The sequence below is a fragment of the Protomyctophum parallelum genome (assembly GCF_964188405.1).
Source record: "Protomyctophum parallelum genome assembly, chromosome: 21".
NCBI classification, from domain to species: Eukaryota; Metazoa; Chordata; class Actinopteri; order Myctophiformes; family Myctophidae; genus Protomyctophum; species Protomyctophum parallelum.
In genome coordinates this window covers 1,232,646-1,247,645 of record NC_139713.1, presented here as the reverse complement: position 1 = coordinate 1,247,645, position 15,000 = coordinate 1,232,646, and the positions used below count along the sequence as shown (strand labels likewise).

At 40.0% G+C, this 15,000-nt stretch overlaps 1 protein-coding gene across 1 annotated transcript in view; it reads left to right on the top strand.

Moving 5' to 3' along the window:
- myo5b (myosin VB) overlaps positions 1-15,000 on the top strand; it is a gene marked incomplete at its 3' end in the record, with an annotated part of 105,090 nt that overhangs the window by 1,061 nt on the left and 89,029 nt on the right. The gene's annotated exons all lie outside the window — the stretch shown is intronic.

The following is a 15,000-nucleotide window of genomic DNA, read 5'->3' as shown; positions in this document are numbered from 1 at the left end:
TCTGCATTCTATGATCCTATAGTTTACTGTCTCTCTGCATTCTATGATCCTATAGTTTACTGTCTCTCTGCATTCTATGATCCTATAGTTTACTGTCTCTCTGCATTATATGATCCTATAGTTTACTGTCTCTCTGCATTCTATGATCCTATAGTTCACTGTCTCTCTGCATTCTATGATCCTATAGTTTACTGTCTCTCTGCATTCTAGGATCCTATAGTTTACTGTCTCTCTGCATTATATGATCCTATAGTTTACTGTCTCTCTGCATTCTATGATCCTATAGTTCACTGTCTCTCTGCATTCTATGATCCTATAGTTCACTGTCTCTCTGCATTCTATGATCCTATAGTTCACTGTCTCTCTGCATTCTATGATCCTATAGTTTACTGTCTCTCTGCATTCTATGATCCTATAGTTTACTGTCTCTCTGCATTCTATGATCATATAGTTTACTGTCTCTCTGCATTCTATGATCCTATAGTTTACTGTCTCTCTGCATTGTATGATCCTATAGTTTACTGTCTCTCTGCATTATATGATCCTATAGTTTACTGTCTCTCTGCATTATATGATCCTATAGTTTACTGTCTCTCTGCATTCTATGATCCTATAGTTTACTGTCTCTCCGCATTCTATGATCCTATAGTTTACTGTCTCTCTGCATTCTATGATCCTATAGTTTACTGTCTCTCTGCATTCTATGATCCTATAGTTTACTGTATCTCTGCATTCTGTGATCCTATAGTTTACTGTCTCTCTGCATTCTATGATCCTATAGTTTACTGTCTCTCTGCATTCTATGATCCTATAGTTTACTGTCTCTCTGCATTATATGATCCTATAGTTTACTGTCTCTCTGCATTCTATGATCCTATAGTTTACTGTCTCTCTGCATTCTATGATCCTATAGTTTACTGTCTCTCTGCATTCTATGATCCTATAGTTTACTGTCTCTCTGCATTCTATGATCCTATAGTTCACTGTCTCTCTGCATTCTATGATCCTATAGTTTACTGTCTCTCTGCATTCTATGATCCTATAGTTTACTGTCTCTCTGCATTCTATGATCCTATAGTTTACTGTCTCTCTGCATTATATGATCCTATAGTTTACTGTCTCTCTGCATTCTATGATCCTATAGTTCACTGTCTCTCTGCATTCTATGATCCTATAGTTTACTGTCTCTCTGCATTCTATGATCCTATAGTTTACTGTCTCTCCGCATTCTATGATCCTATAGTTTACTGTCTCTCTGCATTCTATGATCCTATAGTTTACTGTCTCTCTGCATTCTATGATCCTATAGTTTACTGTATCTCTGCATTCTGTGATCCTATAGTTTACTGTCTCTCTGCATTCTATGATCCTATAGTTTACTGTCTCTCTGCATTATATGATCCTATAGTTTACTGTCTCTCTGCATTCTGTGATCCTATAGTTTACTGTCTCTCTGCATTATATGATCCTATAGTTTACTGTCTCTCTGCATTCTGTGATCCTATAGTTTACTGTCTCTCTGCATTCTATGATCCTATAGTTCACTGTCTCTCTGCATTCTATGATCCTATAGTTCACTGTCTCTCTGCATTCTATGATCCTATAGTTCACTGTCTCTCTGCATTCTATGATCCTATAGTTTACTGTCTCTGCATTCTATGATCCTATAGTTTACTGTCTCTCTGCATTCTATGATCCTATAGTTTACTGAGACACTACACTGTCTCTCTGCATTCTATGATCCTATAGTTTACTGTCTCTCTGCATTTTGCGATCCTATAGTTTACTGTCTCTCTGCATTCTATGATCCTATAGTTTACTGAGACGCTACACTGTCTCTGCATTCTATGATCCTATAGTTTACTGTCTCTCTGCATTCTATGATCCTATAGTTTACTGTCTCTCTGCATTCTATGATCCTATAGTTAACTTTACTGTCTCTCTGCATTCTATGATCCTATAGTTTACTGAGACGCTACACTGTCTCTCTGCATTCTATGATCCTATAGTTTACTGTCTCTCTGCATTCTATGATCCTATAGTTTACTGTCTCTCTGCATTCTATGATCCTATAGTTTACTGTCTCTCTGCATTCTATGATCCTATAGTTTACTGTCTCTCTGCATTCTATGATCCTATAGTTTACTGTCTCTCTGCATTCTATGATCCTATAGTTTACTGTCTCTCTGCATTCTATGATCCTATAGTTTACTGTCTCTCTGCATTCTATGATCCTATAGTTTACTGAGACACTACACTGTCTCTCTGCATTCTATGATCCTATAGTTTACTGTCTCTCTGCATTCTGTGATCCTATAGTTTACTGTCTCTCTGCATTCTATGATCCTATAGTTTACTGAGACGCTACACTGTCTCTGCATTCTATGATCCTATAGTTTACTGTCTCTCTGCATTCTATGATCCTATAGTTTACTGTCTCTCTGCATTCTATGATCCTATAGTTAACTTTACTGTCTCTCTGCATTCTATGATCCTATAGTTTACTGTCTCTCTGCATTCTATGATCCTATAGTTTACTGTATCTCTGCATTCTGTGATCCTATAGTTTACTGTCTCTCTGCATTCTATGATCCTATAGTTTACTGTCTCTCTGCATTCTATGATCCTATAGTTTACTGTATCTCTGCATTCTATGATCCTATAGTTCACTGTCTCTCTGCATTCTATGATCCTATAGTTTACTGTCTCTCTGCATTCTATGATCCTATAGTTTACTGTCTCTCTGCATTCTATGATCCTATAGTTTACTGTCTCTCTGCATTCTATGATCCTATAGTTTACTGTCTCTCTGCATTATATGATCCTATAGTTTACTGTCTCTCTGCATTCTATGATCCTATAGTTTACTGTCTCTCTGCATTCTATGATCCTATAGTTTACTGTCTCTGCATTCTATGATCCTATAGTTTACTGTCTCTCTGCATTCTATGATCCTATAGTTCACTGTCTCTCTGCATTCTATGATCCTATAGTTTACTGTCTCTCTGCATTCTATGATCCTATAGTTTACTGTCTCTCTGCATTCTATGATCCTATAGTTTACTGTCTCTCTGCATTATATGATCCTATAGTTTACTGTCTCTCTGCATTCTATGATCCTATAGTTCACTGTCTCTCTGCATTCTATGATCCTATAGTTTACTGTCTCTCTGCATTCTAGGATCCTATAGTTTACTGTCTCTCTGCATTATATGATCCTATAGTTTACTGTCTCTCTGCATTCTATGATCCTATAGTTCACTGTCTCTCTGCATTCTATGATCCTATAGTTCACTGTCTCTCTGCATTCTATGATCCTATAGTTCACTGTCTCTCTGCATTCTATGATCCTATAGTTTACTGTCTCTCTGCATTCTATGATCCTATAGTTTACTGTCTCTCTGCATTCTATGATCATATAGTTTACTGTCTCTCTGCATTCTATGATCCTATAGTTTACTGTCTCTCTGCATTGTATGATCCTATAGTTTACTGTCTCTCTGCATTATATGATCCTATAGTTTACTGTCTCTCTGCATTATATGATCCTATAGTTTACTGTCTCTCTGCATTCTATGATCCTATAGTTTACTGTCTCTCCGCATTCTATGATCCTATAGTTTACTGTCTCTCTGCATTCTATGATCCTATAGTTTACTGTCTCTCTGCATTCTATGATCCTATAGTTTACTGTATCTCTGCATTCTGTGATCCTATAGTTTACTGTCTCTCTGCATTCTATGATCCTATAGTTTACTGTCTCTCTGCATTCTATGATCCTATAGTTTACTGTCTCTCTGCATTATATGATCCTATAGTTTACTGTCTCTCTGCATTCTATGATCCTATAGTTTACTGTCTCTCTGCATTCTATGATCCTATAGTTTACTGTCTCTCTGCATTCTATGATCCTATAGTTTACTGTCTCTCTGCATTCTATGATCCTATAGTTCACTGTCTCTCTGCATTCTATGATCCTATAGTTTACTGTCTCTCTGCATTCTATGATCCTATAGTTTACTGTCTCTCTGCATTCTATGATCCTATAGTTTACTGTCTCTCTGCATTATATGATCCTATAGTTTACTGTCTCTCTGCATTCTATGATCCTATAGTTCACTGTCTCTCTGCATTCTATGATCCTATAGTTTACTGTCTCTCTGCATTCTATGATCCTATAGTTTACTGTCTCTCCGCATTCTATGATCCTATAGTTTACTGTCTCTCTGCATTCTATGATCCTATAGTTTACTGTCTCTCTGCATTCTATGATCCTATAGTTTACTGTATCTCTGCATTCTGTGATCCTATAGTTTACTGTCTCTCTGCATTCTATGATCCTATAGTTTACTGTCTCTCTGCATTATATGATCCTATAGTTTACTGTCTCTCTGCATTCTGTGATCCTATAGTTTACTGTCTCTCTGCATTATATGATCCTATAGTTTACTGTCTCTCTGCATTCTGTGATCCTATAGTTTACTGTCTCTCTGCATTCTATGATCCTATAGTTCACTGTCTCTCTGCATTCTATGATCCTATAGTTCACTGTCTCTCTGCATTCTATGATCCTATAGTTCACTGTCTCTCTGCATTCTATGATCCTATAGTTTACTGTCTCTGCATTCTATGATCCTATAGTTTACTGTCTCTCTGCATTCTATGATCCTATAGTTTACTGAGACACTACACTGTCTCTCTGCATTCTATGATCCTATAGTTTACTGTCTCTCTGCATTTTGCGATCCTATAGTTTACTGTCTCTCTGCATTCTATGATCCTATAGTTTACTGAGACGCTACACTGTCTCTGCATTCTATGATCCTATAGTTTACTGTCTCTCTGCATTCTATGATCCTATAGTTTACTGTCTCTCTGCATTCTATGATCCTATAGTTAACTTTACTGTCTCTCTGCATTCTATGATCCTATAGTTTACTGAGACGCTACACTGTCTCTCTGCATTCTATGATCCTATAGTTTACTGTCTCTCTGCATTCTATGATCCTATAGTTTACTGTCTCTCTGCATTCTATGATCCTATAGTTTACTGTCTCTCTGCATTCTATGATCCTATAGTTTACTGTCTCTCTGCATTCTATGATCCTATAGTTTACTGTCTCTCTGCATTCTATGATCCTATAGTTTACTGTCTCTCTGCATTCTATGATCCTATAGTTTACTGTCTCTCTGCATTCTATGATCCTATAGTTTACTGAGACACTACACTGTCTCTCTGCATTCTATGATCCTATAGTTTACTGTCTCTCTGCATTCTGTGATCCTATAGTTTACTGTCTCTCTGCATTCTATGATCCTATAGTTTACTGAGACGCTACACTGTCTCTGCATTCTATGATCCTATAGTTTACTGTCTCTCTGCATTCTATGATCCTATAGTTTACTGTCTCTCTGCATTCTATGATCCTATAGTTAACTTTACTGTCTCTCTGCATTCTATGATCCTATAGTTTACTGAGACGCTACACTGTCTCTCTGCATTCTATGATCCTATAGTTTACTGTCTCTCTGCATTCTATGATCCTATAGTTTACTGTCTCTCTGCATTAGACTATGATCCTATAGTTTACTGTCTCTCTGCATTCTATGATCCTATAGTTTACTGTCTCTCTGCATTCTATGATCCTATAGTTTACTGTCTCTCTGCATTCTATGATCCTATAGTTTACTGTCTCTCTGCATTCTATGATCCTATAGTTTACTGTCTCTCTGCATTCTATGATCCTATAGTTTACTGTCTCTCTGCATTCTATGATCCTATAGTTTACTGTCTCTGCATTCTATGATCCTATAGTTTACTGTCTCTCTGCATTCTATGATCCTATAGTTTACTGTCTCTCTGCATTCTATGATCCTATAGTTTACTGTCTCTCTGCATTCTATGATCCTATAGTTTACTGTCTCTCTGCATTCTATGATCCTATAGTTTACTGTCTCTCTGCATTCTATGATCCTATAGTTTACTGTCTCTGCATTCTATGATCCTATAGTTTACTGTCTCTCTGCATTCTATGATCCTATAGTTTACTGTCTCTATGCATTCTATGATCCTATAGTTTACTGTCTCTCCGCATTCTATGATCCTATAGTTTACTGTCTCTCTGCATTCTATGATCCTATAGTTTACTGTCTCTCTGCATTCTATGATCCTATAGTTTACTGTATCTCTGCATTCTGTGATCCTATAGTTTACTGTCTCTCTGCATTCTATGATCCTATAGTTTACTGTCTCTCTGCATTCTATGATCCTATAGTTTACTGTCTCTGCATTCTATGATCCTATAGTTTACTGTCTCTCTGCATTCTATGATCCTATAGTTTACTGTCTCTCTGCATTCTATGATCCTATAGTTTACTGTCTCTCTGCATTCTATGATCCTATAGTTTACTGTCTCTCTGCATTCTATGATCCTATAGTTTACTGTCTCTCTGCATTCTATGATCCTATAGTTTACTGTCTCTCTGCATTCTGTGATCCTATAGTTTACTGTCTCTCTGCATTCTATGATCCTATAGTTTACTGTCTCTCTGCATTCTATGATCGTATAGTTTAGTGTCTCTCTGCATTCTATGATCCTATAGTTTACTGTCTCTCTGCATTCTATGATCCTATAGTTTACTGTCTCTCTGCATTCTATGATCCTATAGTTTAGTGTCTCTCTGCATTCTATGATCCTATAGTTTACTGTCTCTCTGCATTCTATGATCCTATAGTTTACTGTCTCTATGCATTCTATGATCCTATAGTTTACTGTCTCTCCGCATTCTATGATCCTATAGTTTACTGTCTCTCTGCATTCTATGATCCTATAGTTTACTGTCTCTCTGCATTCTATGATCCTATAGTTTACTGTATCTCTGCATTCTGTGATCCTATAGTTTACTGTCTCTCTGCATTCTATGATCCTATAGTTTACTGTCTCTCTGCATTCTATGATCCTATAGTTTACTGTCTCTGCATTCTATGATCCTATAGTTTACTGTCTCTCTGCATTCTATGATCCTATAGTTTACTGTCTCTCTGCATTCTATGATCCTATAGTTTACTGTCTCTCTGCATTCTATGATCCTATAGTTTACTGTCTCTCTGCATTATATGATCCTATAGTTTACTGTCTCTCTGCATTCTGTGATCCTATAGTTTACTGTCTCTCTGCATTCTATGATCCTATAGTTTACTGTCTCTCTGCATTCTATGATCCTATAGTTTACTGTCTCTCTGCATTCTATGAGGCTATAGTTTACTGTCTCTCTGCATTCTATGATCCTATAGTTTACTGTCTCTCTGCATTCTATGATCCTATAGTTTACTGTCTCTCTGCATTCTATGAGGCTATAGTTTACTGTCTCTCTGCATTCTATGATCCTATAGTTTACTGTCTCTCTGCATTCTATGATCCTATAGTTTACTGTCTCTCTGCATTCTGTGATCCTATAGTTTACTGTCTCTCTGCATTCTATGATCCTATAGTTTACTGTCTCTCTGCATTCTATGATCCTATAGTTTACTGTCTCTCTGCATTCTATGAGGCTATAGTTTACTGTCTCTCTGCATTCTATGATCCTATAGTTTACTGTCTCTCTGCATTCTATGATCCTATAGTTTACTGTCTCTCTGCATTCTATGAGGCTATAGTTTACTGTCTCTGCATTCTATGATCCTATAGTTTACTGTCTCTCTGCATTCTATGATCCTATAGTTTACTGTCTCTCTGCATTCTGTGATCCTATAGTTTACTGTCTCTCTGCATTCTATGATCCTATAGTTTACTGTCTCTCTGCATTCTATGATCCTATAGTTTACTGTCTCTCTGCATTCTGTGATCCTATAGTTTACTGTCTCTCTGCATTCTATGATCCTATAGTTTAGTGTCTCTCTGCATTCTATGATCCTATAGTTTACTGTCTCTCTGCATTCTATGATCCTATAGTTTACTGTCTCTCTGCATTCTATGATCCTATAGTTTACTGTCTCTCTGCATTCTATGATCCTATAGTTTACTGTCTCTCTGCATTCTATGATCCTATAGTTTACTGTCTCTCTGCATTCTATGATCCTATAGTTTACTGTCTCTCTGCATTCTATGATCCTATAGTTTACTGTCTCTCTGCATTCTATGATCCTATAGTTTACTGTCTCTCTGCATTCTGTGATCCTATAGTTTACTGTCTCTCTGCATTCTATGATCATATAGGGTCATAGGATATGATGACCCCCTGGGTGCACCGGTGACTGTTTCATGTAATCAGTGCCAAACCCAAATCCAGTATACATTAAAAAGAATAGGAATTAAAAAAAATCCAAAAAGGTAGCACATCCACAAATTAAACAAGCTGTGGACAAAGTACTCACATTTCCATTTATTTATTGGCTCTGATGAATTAAGGCTGTGTAGCTTTCATCAGATGCTCTGATGAAGGCTGCATAGCCTTCATCAGAGCATCATATGATAGCATCATACGTATGATGAAGGCTGCGTAGCCTTCATCAGAGCATCATATGATAGCATCATATGATGAAGGCTGCGTAGCCTTCATCAGAGCATCATATGATAGCATCATATGATGAAGGCTGCGTAGCCTTCATCAGAGCATCATATGATAGCATCATATGATGAAGGCTGTGTAGCCTTCATCAGAGCATCATATGATAGCATCATATGATGAAGGCTGTGTAGCCGAAACGCGTAAGCTTTCCTTTTTGGTGTGTGTGCCAATAAAGAAATGGAAATGTGAGTACTTTGTCAACCGCTTGTTTAATTTTTGGATGTGCTACCTTTTTGGAATTTGATAAATTCCTATTTTTAGATCTCCAAACCTGTTGTTTTGGGGAGCGCTGGTTTCAGTTCATTCAACCTCCGCTTGTGTGTTGACTAGTGAGATGCACCCTTTGAGACATTTATACTGCATTGTGTGTTGACTAGTGAGATGCACCCTAGGAGACATTTATACTGCATTGTGTGTTGACTAGTGAGATGCACCCTAGGAGACATTTATACTGCATTGTGTGTTGACTAGTGAGATGCACCCTAGGAGACATTTATACTGCATTGTGTGTTGACTAGTGAGATGCACCCTAGGAGACATTTATACTTCATTGTGTGTTGACTAGTGAGATGCACCCTAGGAGACATTTATACTGCATTGTGTGTTGACTAGTGAGATGCACCCTAGGAGACATTTATACTGCATTGTGTGTTGACTAGTGAGATGCACCCTAGGAGACATTTATACTGCATTGTGTGTTGACTAGTGAGATGCACCCTAGGAGACATTTATACTGCATTGTGTGTTGACTAGTGAGATGCACCCTAGGAGACATTTATACTGCATTGTGTGTTGACTAGTGAGATGCACCCTAGGAGACATTTATACTGCATTGTGTGTTGACTAGTGAGATGCACCCTAGGAGACATTTATACTGCATTGTGTGTTGACTAGTGAGATGCACCCTAGGAGACATTTATACTGCATTGTGTGTTGACTAGTGAGATGCACCCTAGGAGACATTTATACTGCATTGTGTGTTGACTAGTGAGATGCACCCTAGGAGACATTTATACTGCATTGTGTGTTGACTAGTGAGATGCACCCTAGGAGACATTTATACTGCATTGTGTGTTGACTAGTGAGATGCACCCTAGGAGACATTTATACTGCATTGTGTGTTGACTAGTGAGATGCACCCTAGGAGACATTTATACTTCGTTGTGTGTTGACTAGTGAGATGCACCCTAGGAGACATTTATACTTCGTTGTGTGTTGACTAGTGAGATGCACCCTAGGAGACATTTATACTGCATTGTGTGTTGACTAGTGAGATGCACCCTAGGAGACATTTATACTGCATTGTGTGTTGACTAGTGAGATGCACCCTAGGAGACATTTATACTGCATTGTGTGTTGACTAGTGAGACGCACCCTAGGAGACATTTATACTGCATTGTGTGTTGACTAGTGAGATGCACACTAGGAGACATTTATACTGCATTGTGTGTTGACTAGTGAGATGCACCCTAGGAGACATTTATACTGCATTGTGTGTTGGCTACAATGGCTAGTGAGATGCACCCTAGGAGACATTTATACTTCGTTGTGTGTTGACTAGTGAGGTGCACCCTAGGAGACATTTATACTTCGTTGTGTGTTGACTAGTGAGATGCACCCTAGGAGACATTTATACTTCGTTGTGTGTTGACTAGTGAGATGCACCCTAGGAGACATTTATACTGCATTGTGTGTTGACTAGTGAGATGCACCCTAGGAGACATTTATACTTCGTTGTGTGTTGACTAGTGAGATGCACCCTAGGAGACATTTATACTTCATTGTGTGTTGACTAGTGAGATGCACCCTAGGAGACATTTATACTTCATTGTGTGTTGACTAGTGAGATGCACCCTAGGAGACATTTATACTGCATTGTGTGTTGACTAGCGAGATGCACCCTAGGAGACATTTATACTGCATTGTGTGTTGACTAGTGAGATGCACCCTAGGAGACATTTATACTTCATTGTGTGTTGACTAGTGAGATGCACCCTAGGAGACATTTATTACAGAGAGAGAGAGAGAGAGAGAGAGAGAGAGAGAGAGAGAGAGAGAGAGAGAGAGAGAGAGAGATTGAGAGAGAGAGAGAGAGAGAGAGAGAGGGGGGGGGGGGTGGAGAGAGAGAGAAAGAGAGAGAGGGACAGAGAGAGAGGGGGGGTGGAGAGAGATACAGAGAGAGAGAGAGAGAGAGGGGGGGGGGTGGAGAGAGAGAGAGAGAGCGAGAGAGAGAGGAGAGAGAGAGAGAGAGAGAGAGAGAGAGAGAGAGAGAGAGAGAGAGAGAGAGAGAGAGAGAGATAAAGATAAAGAGAGAAGAGAGAGAGAGAGAGAGAGAGAGAGAGAGAGAGGGGGGGGGGGGGTGGAGAGAGAGAGCAAAATGTAACCATTTCACATTATTTTAATACTATGGTGTTATATAATAATGCATAACACACTAGGGGTTCTTAAAATAACATAAATACAATCTAAATTAATAAAAAATATATATATTATTTATTTTTGCAATCTCTAGGAAATGTACCATTTTTAGGAAATAACTTTTTCCCCTCCCTCAACATCTGAGCAACAGTGACCTGTACAGGCGGCGTGCAGCATAAACCCTTTCAGTGTAGCCATTGTTTTTTAATCGATTGATTGATTGATGTTTTTTTTTTGATTGATTGAAATATTTATTAACAGTTTGTAGAATTTACAGTACATTTTAAGCACAAACTCAATACAAAGACTGTCAACTGTGAGTGGACGACCCAATTAAGCATTACACTTGTTTACAACAGGGTCCACATTGTTCAATTCATCAAAACATTTAAAGACATACAACCATTTAGAGACATACAAATAGACATTTCTATGTAGCTAAAGAACAGAACAGGAATTCATCATATGGGAAGCAAAAAAGGGAAAATATACAAGCACTGGGAAAATATACAATATACAGTGAGGGAAATGGGGTGGGGGGGATTCAGATTTTACAGAGGCCAGTTTCGAATTGCAGCCATCCGTAGGTGCCCTTTGAGAGCGGTTTTGAAGGAGTCAAGGGATTCACATGTCTTAATGACTGTTGGTAGGGCGTTCCACATTTTGGTGGCATAGGAGCGAAAAGAATTTAGTCCCTTGTTTGTGCCGAATCTGGGTTGTACATGGTTTGTTGCACTCCCTCTGGTGTTGTGGGTGTGGACTTCGTTTACATTATTAATGAAGTATTTAGACAGGTACATGGGTATCTTGGTGGTGTATCGAATCTTGTGGACCAGACCCATTGCAAGATGCTGTACTCTGTCGACGACCCTAAGCCATCCCAGCCTGTCAAAGTGGGCAGGGGTGAGGTGGGTTCGGGGGGTGAGGCCAAGTAGGAGCCTGACCAGTTTGTTTTGGGAGGTCTGGAGCCTTGTTTTAAGGGCCTTTGAGGTGCTGTGGTACCAAGAGGTGGATGCATAGTCAAAGAAACCTTGTACGAGGGCTCCTGTTAAGGTCTTCAAGGTGTTTTTGCTGACCAGTGAGGAGATCCTGTAAAGGAATCTTGTTCTTTGATTGACTTTTTTTATTACGTTGGTGGCCATTTTATCACCGGAAAGATTGGCCTCCAGGATGGAACCTATTAACAGTTTGCAGAATTACAGTACATTTCAAGCACAAACTCAATACAAAGACTGTTAACTGTGGGTGGACGACCCAATTAAGCATTACACTTGTTTACAAGAGGGTCCACCTTGTTCAATTCATCATAACATTTAGAGACGTACAAATAGACACTTCCATAATATAGTCAAAGAACAGAACAGGAATTAATCAGGAACTTCAGCCTGTTTTACGAACTGTCTACATTTATAACGTTATTAAACATCAACATAAACGTTTTATATTCCAAACCTAATGGTCTCTCCTAGGAGCCAGGGATGTGAGGGTTCTCCTCGGGTCGGTACCAGGGATGTGATGGTTCTCCTCGGGTCGGTAGAACGGTTCTGTTACATAAACAACATTCGTGGACATTTTTGTCTCATAGAGTTATAATGTAACCAGACGTGCAATACACCTCGCCACCAATAGGGGCGCCTAGTGGGATGTGGGAAGCATACGGGGGGAAAAGTGAGAAAATGTCCACCGAGGTGATTAAAAAGCTTTTCTATTTAAGAATAGTGAAGATAATGTTTCTTCTACCAATCCGAAGGGAACCCTAACATCCGTGGCTTTGAGGAGAGAGCTTTATGTTTGGAATATAAACGTTTAATGTAGATGTTTAATGTTCGCCAATGAAGCGATGCGATGGAAACGTGTTGAAGCAGTCATGACTGAATAATGACGGTTGATCATCAGAGCTGCCAGATGGCGTGAGAGAAACAAGCATCCAGGTCTACGAAAACCACAACATAAGAACAGTGGTTCCCAAAGTGAGGGTCCGGGGAGGCGGGGACCCCCAGGGGTCCCCCAGGGAGTTCTAGGGGGTCCCCAGCTAAATGATAGATAGGAACCAAATGGACCCTTATGGGTCTGTAACTCTGAGAGTGGACAAATGGAACCAAATGGACCCTTATGGGTCTGTAACTCTGAGAGTGTAACACATGGAACCAAATGGACCCTTATGGGTCTGTAACTCTGAGAGTGTAACACATGCAGAGCCGAAGAGTTTGATCAATCCTCAAGGGGGCCCGTCCGTCGTCCCCCGCAGCCCCGCCTCCCCGCACCCCCCCCCCCCCCCCCCCCTTTCAGGACTATATTATTATTATTATGAGAGAGAGAGAGAGAGAGAGAGAGAGAGAGAGAGAGAGAGAGGGAGAGAGAGAGAGGGAGATATAGAGAGATACGGAGGGAGAGAGAGAGAGAGAGAGAGAGATCATAGGCGGCGGGTGCGTTTTACCTTTGGGTAGGCTACAGAATTGCGTTGGGGGGGACTGTCGCGGCCGAGCGAAGCGAGGCCGCCGCCGCGGATTTATTTATTTATTTATTTCCCAAATGGTCTAAAAATGAGTTCTTTAGCATACTTTTACCAATGAATTAGCCTATACACAGACAGCGACTGATCAGCCTATTTTGGACGATATGGGTCTTTTCTCGAGTCAGTGTGTAGTCTCACTAGTCTGTGGTTAGGTCTCTTTGGTGAATTCTTGATCAGTGTTATTATGTCACGCCTCAAGATCAACTACAAAAGAAACCCGATTAGCACTTTTTAACACCTCTTGGACGGCCGGTGTCTCTCAAGACAGACTGTTGCCTGAGGAACAACAGGAGAGGCGCTGTTTTCCCGAATATTTGACGATGGGATTCTCAGATTGCCGGCGGAGAGGTCCAAAATGTTCGGAATTCCCAGAAAATATGTAATGTAAATGTAAAATGTCCACGAAAATCTTCATGGGGGCCGAAAGGGGCCCTAGGATTCTTCATGGGGGCCATGGCCCCGTGGCCCCCACAGACTCTACGTCGCTGAACACATGGAACCAAATGGACCATAACCGTCCTACCCTCCTCCTACACAAACATCAAATGCCAGATGATAAGAGCGCCGCTCACTTCACACGGGTGGTGATTTTTATTATTTACAAGCTAAACTTTATTATAGACAAAAACCAAAACAGCCCAAAATCGCTTATAATGAGCAGACATGGCAACCCCTGCTCTAATTCCCATGAGGACAGAAGCTTGTTTGGAGGGGAGGGAGGGGGGGGGGGGGGGGGTTGGGGGCGTGGTTTACAGTAGCATTGTGTGTGTGTGTGTGTGTGTGTGTGTGTGTGTGTGTGTGTGTGTGTGTGTGTGTGTGTGTGTGTGTGTGTGTGTGTGTGTGTGTGTGTGTGTGTGTGTGTGTGTGTGTGTGTGTGTAGGTGAAGGAACACCCAGGAAATAGGGAGCAGGAAGTACCTGTCGCTCTCTCTCTCTCTCTCTCTCTCTCTCTCTCTCTCTCTCTCTCTCTCTCTCTCTCTCTCTCTCTCTCTCTCTCTCTCTCTCTCTGTCTCGGTGTCTCTCGACCAGCGGAGTGAGGAGGATCACTTTTTGCTGTGGATGTTTTGGTTTATTTATTTATTTATTTATGAACACAATTAATTAATCGCAAGTAATTTAATATACGCGCGTTTTGTGTGTGTGTGTGTGTGTGTGTGTGTGTGTGCGTGCGTGAGACAGTGGAAACACACTCGTGTGTGTGTGTGTGTGTGTGTGTGTGTGTGTGTGTTAAAACTCGACACATTGTAGCCACCTGCTACTTGGCGGCGCTGATTGATGTTTTGTTTTTGGATTACAACAACGTTTTTAAACTTTACTAAGTGACGAAAACAACATTGTATTGGGATCTATAAACTGGACACACATGTGGATCTATAAATACCGCGGATCAGGAGGAGTGGAATTATTAACATGACGAGCACTTTATTTTTATCAACGATATCATATCGATGATCTATGTATCAGTGATCAGTAGGTCGTCGTTGTAACTTTATTGTAATT